Source organism: Homalodisca vitripennis, unplaced genomic scaffold (genome assembly GCF_021130785.1).
Source record: "Homalodisca vitripennis isolate AUS2020 unplaced genomic scaffold, UT_GWSS_2.1 ScUCBcl_9758;HRSCAF=18361, whole genome shotgun sequence".
Lineage (NCBI taxonomy): Eukaryota > Metazoa > Arthropoda > Insecta > Hemiptera > Cicadellidae > Homalodisca > Homalodisca vitripennis.
This window is the reverse complement of record NW_025785961.1, coordinates 39,160-52,586: the sequence shown is the minus strand read 5'-3', so window position 1 is coordinate 52,586 and position 13,427 is coordinate 39,160. Positions and strand designations below refer to the sequence as shown.

Sequence of the window (13,427 nt, the reverse complement as noted above, 5' to 3'; positions counted from 1 at the left end):
TTGGTCGTTAGATGTTTTTAAAGTAACATTTTAACCGATCTCATATACATATCGTTCCTGACATATTTTCAGTCTGTAGATTTTTACCTGACGGTGATTTGATATGAATTTCTGAGTCTGACGATTGGTTGTTTTTTATGTAACATTGTTATGATTTTGTAAACTGTATTCTGCCTATCTTTCAGGCTTGGTGTAATTATTCTCACTTTTTCTTTGTTTTCACAGTAATTTGCTTTAAAATTGATGCGCAGAAACAATGTCAACTTACAAAAGATAAAGGATGCAACTGACAAAAAAATCAAAACCAAACATCAGTTGTTTCAAAAAATAGTTTTTTAACTACCAAAGTAACATCTAAATGTTCTGAACAAAGAGCTGTACTAACATAAAATAAACGTGTTATGGATCAAGTTTCAGTATTTTTTTTTAAATTTAACATAATATTATTTTATTGTATTGGAATTCTCCTAATTGATAATTTTGTAATGTGGGGTTTATGTGTTTTGAGGTTATGAAATAGTTTTCACTTAAAATATATGCTTAGTTTTCCTATAAATATTAGTAGTCACAAGATCTAGATGACTCTACACACGTTATATGACGCATTACTTCAGAGACGATAAAACACTTTAAATCGTTTGGAACGGAAAAATGTAATAAATAGAAAATTTTGTTCATTAGAGGAATTGAAGTGAGGCCGTATTTCGATTTCGGCCGCAGGAACTCGAGAGACGGAGTGGCGAATAAGGTACTCTTGTCGGGCTGCCTTGACGTCGGTCATTTCTTGCCTCAGCGTGTTAGTGACCTCACTTATCTTTGTCAACATCATGATCTGTAGTTCAAGACAATCTATAATGACAAACATTACTTGCGTAGAAATATCACTGGTAAATAGAATAGCCACGACGCCAAACTACAATACATTGTTTTTCTTTGATAGTTCCATCAGACATTTGAAGAAACCCTAATCCCACTAAGTTTAAAATATTTAATATACATTAGCTTTTAATTTTTCAGTAGAAAAACAAAACTTAAACCTGTGCTATCTCTAGCTTAGGTCCTAAGTTCAACGTCTTAGACAACTTGGCTAGCGGATCTTATATGTCTATATTCTATATGTCTGGATATATATATATATATATATATATATATATATATATATATATATATATATATATATATTTTTCACTTTACATCACTACAATATTATCTATGGTAAGTATTAGTTTAATAATTGACTCATTATGTTTTGATTATTAATATGAAATCATTTTTCAGCATGATATATTTCTTATCCACAATGCGAGATGACACAGTACCGTAAGTATTTGAGCCATTTCAGGTGTAAATTTAATGCCATTCTGAAACTACAGTTTTAGTCGAATATAAAAACTGTTATTACCCTCTGTTATAAGGTATTATAAATAAATCAGCCTACTAATTGATGTCATATTTGTGATTTGAGAGTTTTGTTCTGATTATTTTCAGGTGGCTTCGGTCCTGCGTTGGCTTGACGTCCCCTCTTTGACATTATCACGTAACACTACGTTTTGTGTTGCAAAACACACAAAAGTATGAATGATGATTGAATGTAAAAGTGTGAAAGTATGCGTGCGTGTAAAACTACATTTAACTATAACAATAATACTCCACTACACAACATATTAAGGTAACTAAATTTATCTGCTAATATTAGGCTTAAGTTTACATATTTGTTCCATCGATATACTCATTATTAAAACTATTTATTTAATGAAGGTATATTTCTGTAATTATACTGGTTTTAGGAACTCTATGGTCTATCATGATACACTATTACATGCTGTCTGTTCTGATTGTTACAGGGTGATGCGGCCAATGCGGCAGGAAGTCGCCCCACTCACACTAATACCTAGGTAATGTATTGTTCTAATTAGAATATTTAAACTAATTTAGTTGAAATTTTTGTTTCAGAATGGCACAATTATATTAATTGGTTTAGTATATGTTTACATGATAGTAGTTAATAATCTTAATATAATTAATATTACTTATGACAGTAGTAATAATTTGGTAAATTATATGGTAATATAAAAGAGGGTAATGAATCACTACCATAAATGAATCGCACAGTCTTCCATATTTAAAGTGTAAACAAAGATCTGCTTGGTTTATCTTATTCCCTATCAACTTAATACAGATAAAAGTATTGTAAAATCGCAGTGATTCAGTTTGCAGGGTTTTTTGTAATTTCTATTTTGGGATTCTCTTTAGTTTCAAATTAAAGCCCGTAACAAGTGGGTTAGTTTCTGTCTCACAATATTAGTGTACGTGTCTGTGCGTTTGCAAACTTGTTACTATAAATCATACGAATCCGGAAAGTTAAATAACAATAGAAATTATGTATATGTATATATATATATATATATATATATATATATATTTCCATATTCACTATTAGATTAATCGTTTTCTAGGAACAATCTAGATAGCACACAATATATCACATCAAAACTGACACTTTGTTTCTAATTAAGATGATATGCAATGCATACCATTCTAATAATGTACTTTATATTAAGTCAAACTGTCAACCATTTTAACATTATGAAATAAAGTTTTAACTTCATATAATAAAAATGTTGTTTAAACGAAATTAGACGTTTTTGCACGTTTTCCAACTTACGTGACTGTCTTCATTTTTAACGTGTACAGCACTTAAGTTATCGATAGCAAAAATGTCTTATCTTATTATATATGTGTATGGTAATTATTCACACTAGCCTTAAAATATATGAGCGTAAATTTATAAATATAAAATTATTGGACAATTTTATTTGCTGTTATTGGATATTTTTTATTAAAACGTTAGGTAGCCACTGACTTCAAAAATTTTGTAATAAACAATTATGTATCTGCAGGTCAACCATGAAGTAAATGTCTAACCTTGTACTCACTTAATGTAACTAGCAATCTTAGGTTATAGTACGAATATTGAATTTATTTTTCCAAAATTGGAACAGCCGCATTTTCGAAATCTGAAGGTATTACAAAACCTAAATAGGTATATATTTGAAAATATTTTAAAATGTTTGCATGGATGATAATTTTTGCCATTTTAAAATGTTTAATTAATTAACTTTGTTCACTCACCCAAGCTTAGCGCATAGCATTAATGCCATTGCACCTAGCCGTAACAACTACTACTTATTAGCTCACGTTATATTGCAAACAGCCTTTTGTATTCCATCAAGATGTCGATTTTAATATATATGTGTCTATTTAATCTACCTAACTGGTAGTTCTATTAAAGTATAATAAGTTTAATATTTTTGTAACTAATAAATAGTGTTTCCCCTGTCTATAGCAGTAAGTCCTGAATACTGAACTTACGGTTGTTAAATCTTTAATGACGTAAGAAGGCAAGTTAAATCAATCGTGTCCTTGAGAAACGATCTAAGGATCTCAAGGCATCCTTCACTGTTTATTGTGTGAATATGGAATTCCCTCTCAGGCTACATGACAGTACTCAAAAAGCAAACTGGCGCTGTTTTGAATACATGGTGTGGATTTTTCATTAATACAAAAAATAAGAATAGATATTTTTAAGAGTCATTGTTTAACGGAAAAATATATAATACAACTTCAAATATAAAAATAATTTTCTGTAAAAGAATTTTAAAATGGTGTACTTTGCAACATAGGTTGTTATTTAAAACTTATTGACTTTTTACGTTTTTAATTTACTAATTTTTTATGATTTTTTTTAAAATTATAAAGGAAGTAAAAAGTTACACCACTACATTCTTCTTGACAGGGTAGTTAATAAAACAAAAATAATTGGTGCGCATATGTCTTAAGGTTAGCTGGCCAGATTTTACTGTTAAAATATAAATAAAAGACATTTTTTCACACCCTGTACATATGAACAAACATCATATTAAGTTTTTGACATATTGACATCAAAACGTTCAGGATACATAGACCTTTATAATGAGGTATCATAAGCCTTATGTTCCTGCTTTGAAACTTCTCGAAACGACCACCATCTCCCACAAAGTGCCGTTTTGGGCATTTGTTCTAGCTTGAAAATATGTTTACCGATGTATTTGGGGAAAAAGTGGGGGTATCAGTTAACACGAACTGTTCAACTCGGTTTGCTTCAATGCTATAGGTACTGCACGGGTAGTCTAAAACACACTGGATTTAAAAAAGCAAGTTATGTAGTTTAACTTATACATCTTGTATATGTTTTGTATGTACATAATATGCCTTGAATAACTTAAATAATTTAAATCGATAAAAATAAAGATAAATTATTAAAATAATGCAAAACATTAAACTGCGTGAATAACGCCTTATACTAACATCACATTAGTGTTCTATAAACTCAGTTACTGGTTGTGACAACATAAACTATTACATAACTTTTTGTAACTCTACTAATACATATGTTTCGGTGTTAGGTAATATAGGCCTAATATGGATAAACTATGTAAATTATGTACTCTAATACGGTGGATCTCTAATTTACAATTTTATTCTATCGAATATAGCATTTATAGTCTTAAGAGATAACTGTTGGTAAAGCTGAGGTATTTCTACTATCTAAAGCGAGAAAATATGTTTTTTTTTTGCTTGCGAGCGTCCACACTCTTGGGTAGAGTCTATTTTGAATACTTATAGACATAAATGTTTTAGAGTGTAACGCATGTGGCAAACTTAATATAATTAATTTGTATATTAGTAAAATCTATATTAAATATCAATTTTTATTTTTGTCAAATAATCTGCTTAAATGTCAGAGATCTGTCCTAAAACAGGCATATACGATAACATATTCAGGAATAATCTAAATAAGAGGTTTAATATTTATGAATTATTACTTCATTACTAAATCTGTTAATTTAAAGGAAATTACACAAATTACCTAAAATTTATTATTATTTTTCCATTTCTATCAATTATGAAAATAACTATTTATTCCAATAATTCAATACACATGGTTAACAAAACATAAAAACACTCTGGATGACTGAACACTTGTACAAGTAATGTGGTTCCAGCAGATAAGACTTATATAAAACATAATTGCTTACTAACTAAAACTACAGTATAAAAATTATGCACTATTCAGAGTACATAAATTTACTTCGGCACAGGAAGAAAACAATCTCAATATGACAACTTCAATTGAGATAAATGCAGTTTTTTTATCCGTTCATTAGTTATTATTTTTTATTTTTCCGTTCATTGCTTAGCTTAAGACAATTATAACAATTATAAAAGTTTAGGACATTATTAATTATTAGTTTTTATCAGGTATTTTTTAATGCACATAAATTACATTCAAACGTAAAATAATGTAAAACATTCACTGTATGCTCTATATCAAACGTCGTTAGAATCGTTTTCAGTCTGGCAAGGCTTGTGACGTATAATTGCGTGTATGAGTATGATATCTTTGTATTTATTTTGTTGTCCAAAACATTGTGGGGGTAGCCATAATGATAATATGATTAAGTGCAATATTTTGTTACAAACGCTTACAACTTGTAAAAACTTGTTGAAAACTATTGGTGATAAGAAGCAACTGCTGCTGTAATCTGTAAGGGGAGCCAAATATACAAACAGCCTTTGAAATAATCACAGGTCCCCTATCTCTGTTGTGATCCAACCTTTCCAATTTGAAAATTGCCGAATGAATATTCAATTTATGTCCTAACATGATTAACTTTATATTCAATTTATGTTCTAACATGATTGTGAGTGATTCAAGTTTTTACAAAGTTTTGGCATGAAAATAATTTAAAATTTATGTAACAATACATTAAATTACTTTTATAAATAAACATCAAAGTTGGTATAAATTGAAATTAATACGTTTCGTAATATACAGGTATTTAAAATACTTTCTAGATATATTTTTACATGTCACCGATTGGTGGGAATTTTGGAGAACTTCAGACGATGAAAAGAATATGTAACGCATTATCGTCCCAATCTGACAGCAGACACAAAATTATAGTATACAAATTTAAGCAGAACATAATACCAGGCCGCCAGTGTAACAATGAGAGGTTTAGTTGCTATTCATAGTATAAAGTTAAACGTTAGGCTGTTGCTGTGCCGAATTCATATATATATATATACAGCATTTATATATTTTTAAAGTTCTACAGATTTTCTTTATTCGTAGTGGTAATAATGAAACCGAGTATATAATGCACGATCATGACACACGCAGTAAGTAGCCAATTTATTGAGAAGGCCAAAAGTTTCAAAATCATTAATGACAAGATCTTTGATTTTTTTAGGTGCAAAAATATTTAATGAAATACCAGCCAATTTTAAATTGTGTAGAATAATATTTAAGTTCAAAAAAAGTAAAACAATGGCTTTTTAATTATGACGACACATCACAGTTAATAAAAATTATGAAGTAGGCTGACTAGTATGTTTTATAAATTCCATATTGAATGTTAAAGTAGTAATTTTAAGTAATAATGGAAGTATACAGTTTGCAGTTAGAATAAGGATAGAGATATATGCTATATATAATTTAGATGATATGATTATGTTACTTTTTGGTTTTTAGATGTTTGGTGAAGTTTAATTTTTGGTTATTGCTGTTATATTGTTTGTCACAATTTTGTCAAAATGTTACTGAGATGGAAATTTTTGCTGTTCATGCAAACTTTCTTACGACTTTTGTGTATTATCAGTTACTAGCATTTTTTTTATGAATAAAATTTAGCCTTCTTTTGTTTAATAATATAATATATATTCTTTAGTATTTTGTATTAACTTAAGAAATGTATACAATGTTTTGTACAAGATGTTTTGTACAAGATGCTGCACAGGCTCGCACGCACTATTTACTATATTATTAAGGTAGACTCTAAGATCTGTACTTTTTATGTATTGCTAAACCATCGCAACTGGATAAAGATGGATTAGTATATTCAAATAAGTAGTTTTATTGAAATTCTAAGGAGGAGATAGTGGAAACTATTAAATTAAGATTTTGCCAAGAATTAACAATTATAATTGCATTCTGTACAAACCCACGGATCATTTCTCACCTGGAGAATCTGTTTATTCACGAATAGATTGTAAGTTTTGAGGAGAATAGGTTTCAAGCTGAACGCCAGATGCAGAGATCTAGTTTATAGCATACAATAAATAATGTAAACATCCTCCGGTCTCAGTTAACCATCACCCCAAAACCAGTTGTCAACATAACCTCAACAATCTGAAAAATATCAGAGATGAGGTGATATTTTTGTAATAAAACAGGACATGACCGGAGTACTGTTACCAAAAGGGAAGACTTCAAAGCGGTCAAACACCACGTTTCCAAAACCGAGTGTCCAAAAACGTTGTAAATAAGGGATTTCAAGAGGGAGAAGAAGAATTCGTCACTTTAATACATTTATGGAGGAACTACTAACACATCGTAATAGTTAGAACTAAATAAAGATTACGATGTAAGCAAAATATTATGTATCTCTTCTTTTTATAGAAATGAAGGTTAAACTGTTTTCTCCAGGGAAATCTTAAAAGTAGAAAACTATTCAAACACAAATTGAATAAAGAAAAATAGTAAAAACGTGATATTTTTGGAAATATGTCACTTTTTACAACGTTCAAAGTGCGTCAAATATTTAAAATATTTTTTTACTACATTTTTAACTGGGACATCTATTTTATGAGGCTAAATATAGTATTCAACACTATTTTTATTTATTACTAATTGATATGAAAGAAGTATTTACACTTCATCATTCTTAGAATTGCATTATTATGAATTTTCTATGGAAACAAATTTTATAATTATTTTAGTATTTTGTTGTGAACTTGTGGTAGTAGGTCAGTATAACATTTGCGTTCGTTTTATATCTAGTTAAAGTGGAATTCTCATCCTTTTAAGATCCTAATATAACATAACTTATCTGTAATAATATAAACTTACCTTTCAAGTCTGCACCTTGTGCACTTGAAATATTTTGCAAGATTTTCCTCTACAACGAAACACAAAACAGACGGTCGTAAGGAATATTTTTGAGGAAATATATTTTGCAAGATTTTCCTCAACCCTGAAATACAAACCAGACGATCATAAAGAGTAGCGCCTTTATCATAAATAGTAAAATGGCAACCGAGAATGAAATAAGTTTTCTATTTATATCAACCGGTTCTTTTCATAAAAGTTTTCATATCTTACCTATATCTACATGGGCTACTTAATATTTATAAAATTAATAATTATGAAATAAAAAATACTTTTATAAAGTATTTATACAGTATAGGTTAATAAATTACAAAGACAAATTTGGGTTCTACATTATTCTCTTTTCGTGTGGATTCCTATTTTCTGAGACAGATAGTAGCAAACGTGACGAAAACCTAGAAATGCTAATTCTCCTACCTAATAAGGGAGGGGAGTATTACATGGTAAAAGGGTGACGACCTGCCCAAGGACTGGCCCTAGTACCATGTAATGCTCTAACCTGGGTGCGCATAACAGTGTCATTGCAGCCATTGCTGTTTCTATTAACAGTGGTGAATGCACGACATTTGTTTTAAGCATAGGCAGTCCCAATCCCTGCCAAGGTTGGTTATTTAGAAATTTTAAAGTAACATTTTAATAGATCTAATAGACATTTCATTCATGGCATACGTTTCACGATCATATTGTTTAAACACTTTCCTTAGCGTTTTAGCTCATATACGTTCAAGAGACATTTCTTTATATTACAATTTTGTAAAATAACTAATTGTTTAGTAGCAAATGGTTTAAGACTTCGAATGCATTATAAATATTACTTAAAAAACTTATAAAAACAACTTCAATAAACAAAGCTGTGCATATTTTCATGTATGGTACCCGTGTATGGAAACTGTGTGTACCCGGCTTTCTTATCATTGTGATATGACAATTTTGCATTGGCATAAGAAAAAAACAGAAATGACCACTAACGTGCTTCAACAATCCATTCTTTACCAAACTGCAGTACAAACCATAACATGACGTATATCCTTCAAATGACTATATTGAAATGTTGCATGATATTGGTAAGGATACCTCCCTTTCTTTGGAAATAGTAGCGTCTGTTTATCATCTGTTCTCTTGCCAAAACGGCATCTATTCCGCATAAATGGTTCCGATTTAAAATAGATGCCACTGGCGAGGCTGATGGTCAACTACGGCCTCCTTTTTGTGAATATATTATTGGCCCATATGTAGTATTGCGGGACGTAGTGGTATTAAAGTATCTTTGCGAATTAACCTTCATTATATAACTCAAAGAAAACCAGCAAATTGGTTTTACTTGCGATTTAGGACTCTCATTCAGACGTTTCTTCAGAAAAATACAAACTTTGGCCTTTTTCTAATTGGTCCGCTAACTGTAAGACTGTAGGATGCTATCACCTAAATGTATAAAATTGCATGCACGTCACAGTTTTGCGAACAGTAAGAGATACTGTATTGGATCAGGGACCCTTTACGTTGTCTGTCTCTACCATGCTAAACTACATTTCTGGAGCCTTTTTCTTCATCAACCAAGAGAACAGCTACCCCGTTTACAGCTGAGCATTATCTTCCCGGGTGTTGTCTCTGCGGTAGACGGTCGGAGAGAATAGTTAAGAAATATCGGATGAGTTACATTCTAAATTTTGTGTAATTTAAAAATTTTAGATATTCAGTGCGGTCTGTAGTTAAATAGTTAAATCAATTTTGAGTGTCGGAGCTATGTTTGACCGCAACGATAACTAATCTGAGACTGAAGTAATATTTATCAGCAAAGTATTGTGGATTTTGAATTGATGGTAGTAAAAAACTGCCTACAAGATGATATATTTGTCCCTTAATTTTAAAAATGAGAATACAATTTTCTTCTCCAATTTATTTCGCACGAAACGATGTCTTGTAGAAAAGGATGTTGTACCCACCTATGTTTGTTAAGAAATTGCCATACAAGGAAGGGTTATTTCAAAAAAGACTTGTTATTGCCTGTGACAGCTCCTGAATAATGGGAAGACTAACGTTAAGCACAATACATACCATTAGGATCATCGACAAATTTGTTGGCTGAACACTTATTCATGACTCCGGACTGAATACTGTTTAACATCTCAATCTGTGGATCATGTATTGAAAGCCGATCTGTTACTGTGAGCTAAAAATCGAGTGTAAACTCTTTTTGTTAACATCTGTTGTAGTATTTTCCGATTTCGAAAGCGATGTGATAGCTCAGAGCTCGATTCCCTAGCGATAGCTTGTTTATTTCTAGTATTTTACAGGCGCATACTTATAAGGTTTTAAAATTATTACAGCAAAGTTAAAGCGCTTTTGTACTTTTGCTTTTGTAATTATTTTCTTAACTCCTGAATAAGAAATACCTATATAAAATCTAATTGAAAAATTATAAGAACTATTATCTTACTAAGGTGTTTGGAACTAAGCATGTAGGATTGCCAGTCCTTGCTGCTACAATAAATAACACTCAGTACTCGGTATTATTGGACACAGGAAACTCACAGTCATTAATAATTAAAGATATGTACAAGTTAATGGAAACAAGATATACATGTAAAATATTGGCAACTAAGATATAATGTTCCTCGGCAAATTATTGTGATATTACTATAGTACGAAAATAGTTTACTTACGATAAACATAACGAAATTGTCTTAAAAGGTAATGTTTACTGTACCTGAGAAGTTATATTGGCCTGATATATCGATAACTGGTTTTATAAAAGTGACTGGTATGATTATTAACACACAATATCACATGTAATATTTAAAATTAAAATATATAATATGATTGAGCTTTTAAAAATCAACTCGTAATAACAAGCAATAAAAATGAGAAACTTGTAGTGAAGTTTAGCAAAGCCAAAGTTGAAATTTTAAAAATGTTGAATGAGTATCCAGAGCTTTTTACTAATAAAAATTTTTTGAGCTTTAATTCTTTAACATTAGTAACGTTTATCCAATTTTAAACGTAGTGAATCCCAATTTTATAACACTAAACAGTATTTTAGTGACCAGTTAATGAGTTGGAACTAGCTTATAATAATGATATTTCAGTGAAAGATATGCGGTAGTCAAGAGACCTTTCCCTAGGCTTCACACATAGAAGAGGAGAGGCGAAAAAGATAAGCTAATTTGTAAGCTCCCTGCAGGCACGTAGTGTAAGACCACTATAGTTTATAAAGCCTACTTGGTTTACAGCAAAACTGTTCATGGAACTGTTGTCCATTAAAAATGTAATAATTTCATAAAAGATGTTTCCATTATTGTGATACAAACATATTTTATAAATAGTAAATTAGAAAAATAAGTAGAGCTTGAGTAATTATAAAGAGACTATGATCCATACACGTTTGTAAAATTATTTGTAAACAGATTTTAAGTAGTTATGTTGTTAACACCCCACATGTCACGTAACATGCTCCTCTAGGGGTTGAGCGAGGTATATATATTGGCGGAACACACAAGTTCAAGCCTGTAAGGAGATAATGCTTTAATTCTACCATAGATAAAGTCAGATCCCTGTTAGACTATTTAAATCCCATCATCCAGTGATAATATAGAAATGCATAATCATGTGTTAGGTTAGTTATTTCCTTGAAGAAGAGATCAGATTGCAGATCTCGAAACATAGTGTTACTGATTTTTTCTATTACTGAACGATGACAGTGGCTGGAAATATCCTCCTGTTTCCATTATTAAGTAAAATACTTGAGTATTAACTAATTACTTACTGCTTACGAGATCAGTTTTTGGTGAGATTGCACGTTTACATTCAAAATGTGGAAACATTTATAATTACCGCAGATTAATCAGTTTCACTTCCATTCTTCGAATCAACGTTTGAATTTATAATAGTTGTTAACGTCTCTTCTATTCTTTATATTCTATTCCAATATAAATTTCTTTTGTATAATTTTCAATGGTTGTTGTCACCCTATCAGTATAACGTCTAATTACTTCTGCAGACTCAACAGAACCCTGTCACTATAAACATTTATCGTCTAATACGATGTTAATAGAAAATATAAATTGAATGAGAATGTTGTATTAAAGCAATATTTGTAAAATGGTTCGCGTATGCTCAATTAAATGCAGGGTGCGTAAATATCTTTATATATCTGGAATACCTTAGTATTTTTTAAATCATACTTACTTCTTATGCAATAACCACCGCAAAGTCATGTTGAAGGGATTATTCATGTAGAGTGTCATGGAAATTTTAAATGCAAGCCGTGATATATTTTTAATTATTGCACTCAATCAACTTTGTAAATACCATATTAATATATAATTTACGAGAAAACTGATTTTATAACCTCAAAACATAGTGGCTCATTGACAACAAAACAAACATCTGACCAAATATATAAATAATAAAATCATCTGTTACATTTTAAATGAATACTTAAACACATATATCCTAACAAGTTCTTTTTTAAGTCTCGTCGGTGAGGTCGACAATTTCTTCGTTCTACATAACAAATTAGTAACAAGATTTCGTGGTTTTTTCATAGTAAGATATTCAATACTATTTCTAGTTATTTTTTGAAGTGAAAACTTCTTTAGGCGCGTTGAGCGTTTTGGTAGAGGGTAAAATCCTCGGTTCGCGTCACCGACATGCTAATGATACTAACCTGCATGAAAAATTCAGTCTCGCTGTGTTTTTTAACCGTAGACTTGGCCGCGGACTACTAACCTGCATGAAAAAGTCAGTCTCGCTGTGTTAAAACTGTCCCGGCGGAGTATGAAAACAGACTGCGAAAATCAGTGACCTTTACGGCTTCCTCTCGCGATTTAAAAGTGAAGCCAATGTCGTACAATTCTGTAAGATGCGTCAAATTAAAGCTCTTAATATTGGCAATCTATTGGTTACATTTTTAAATATTTAAAAACATTTCGAAATAATTTTGATTATTGTTTACATTTTACATAGCGTTTACAATGACAAGGAAAAAGTAGTAAGCGAGGATTTTTTTTATTTTTTGGTCAGACAAAATTTGTCAGCGAGAAAGTTGTGTGAAAATAGATGAATATTTTTTTTTGTAATTTATCATTTTTTTATTGGAAGTTTAGTTTAGCCTGTAGTAGCGTATGAAGTGATGAGTGAACGTTTCTGCCGGAACTGTAGTTGGCGCATTGGCTCACTGATACCGTATTAACTCAATAAATTAGTTTATTGTGCAATAAAAATACCTTTACGAAAGAACCAAGTTAATTTAACTAATTTATTAGTTTTAAAAATATTGTGGGTTTAATTGTTATTGCAATTATATACTTTATCCGTAGCAATAACTGTATTATTTACAACGGTGTTCAACTCACTGTTGTTCACTCGGTGTTTACTCACTTGTATTCTATGTTTAACTAACTATTAATATTGAGCAATTACAACATATTTTTAT

General features: G+C 30.4%; 1 long non-coding RNA gene across 1 annotated transcript; it reads right to left on the bottom strand.

The window, feature by feature from the left end:
• Positions 1-634: 634 nt before the first annotated feature.
• Positions 635-12,375, bottom strand: LOC124374735. Its single transcript, XR_006923605.1, has 3 exons — positions 12,179-12,375; positions 7,955-8,078; positions 635-849 (listed from the first exon to the last, which is right to left on the bottom strand). It is a non-coding gene; the product is annotated as an uncharacterized LOC124374735 (long non-coding RNA).
• Between the last annotated feature and the right edge of the window lie 1,052 nt (positions 12,376-13,427).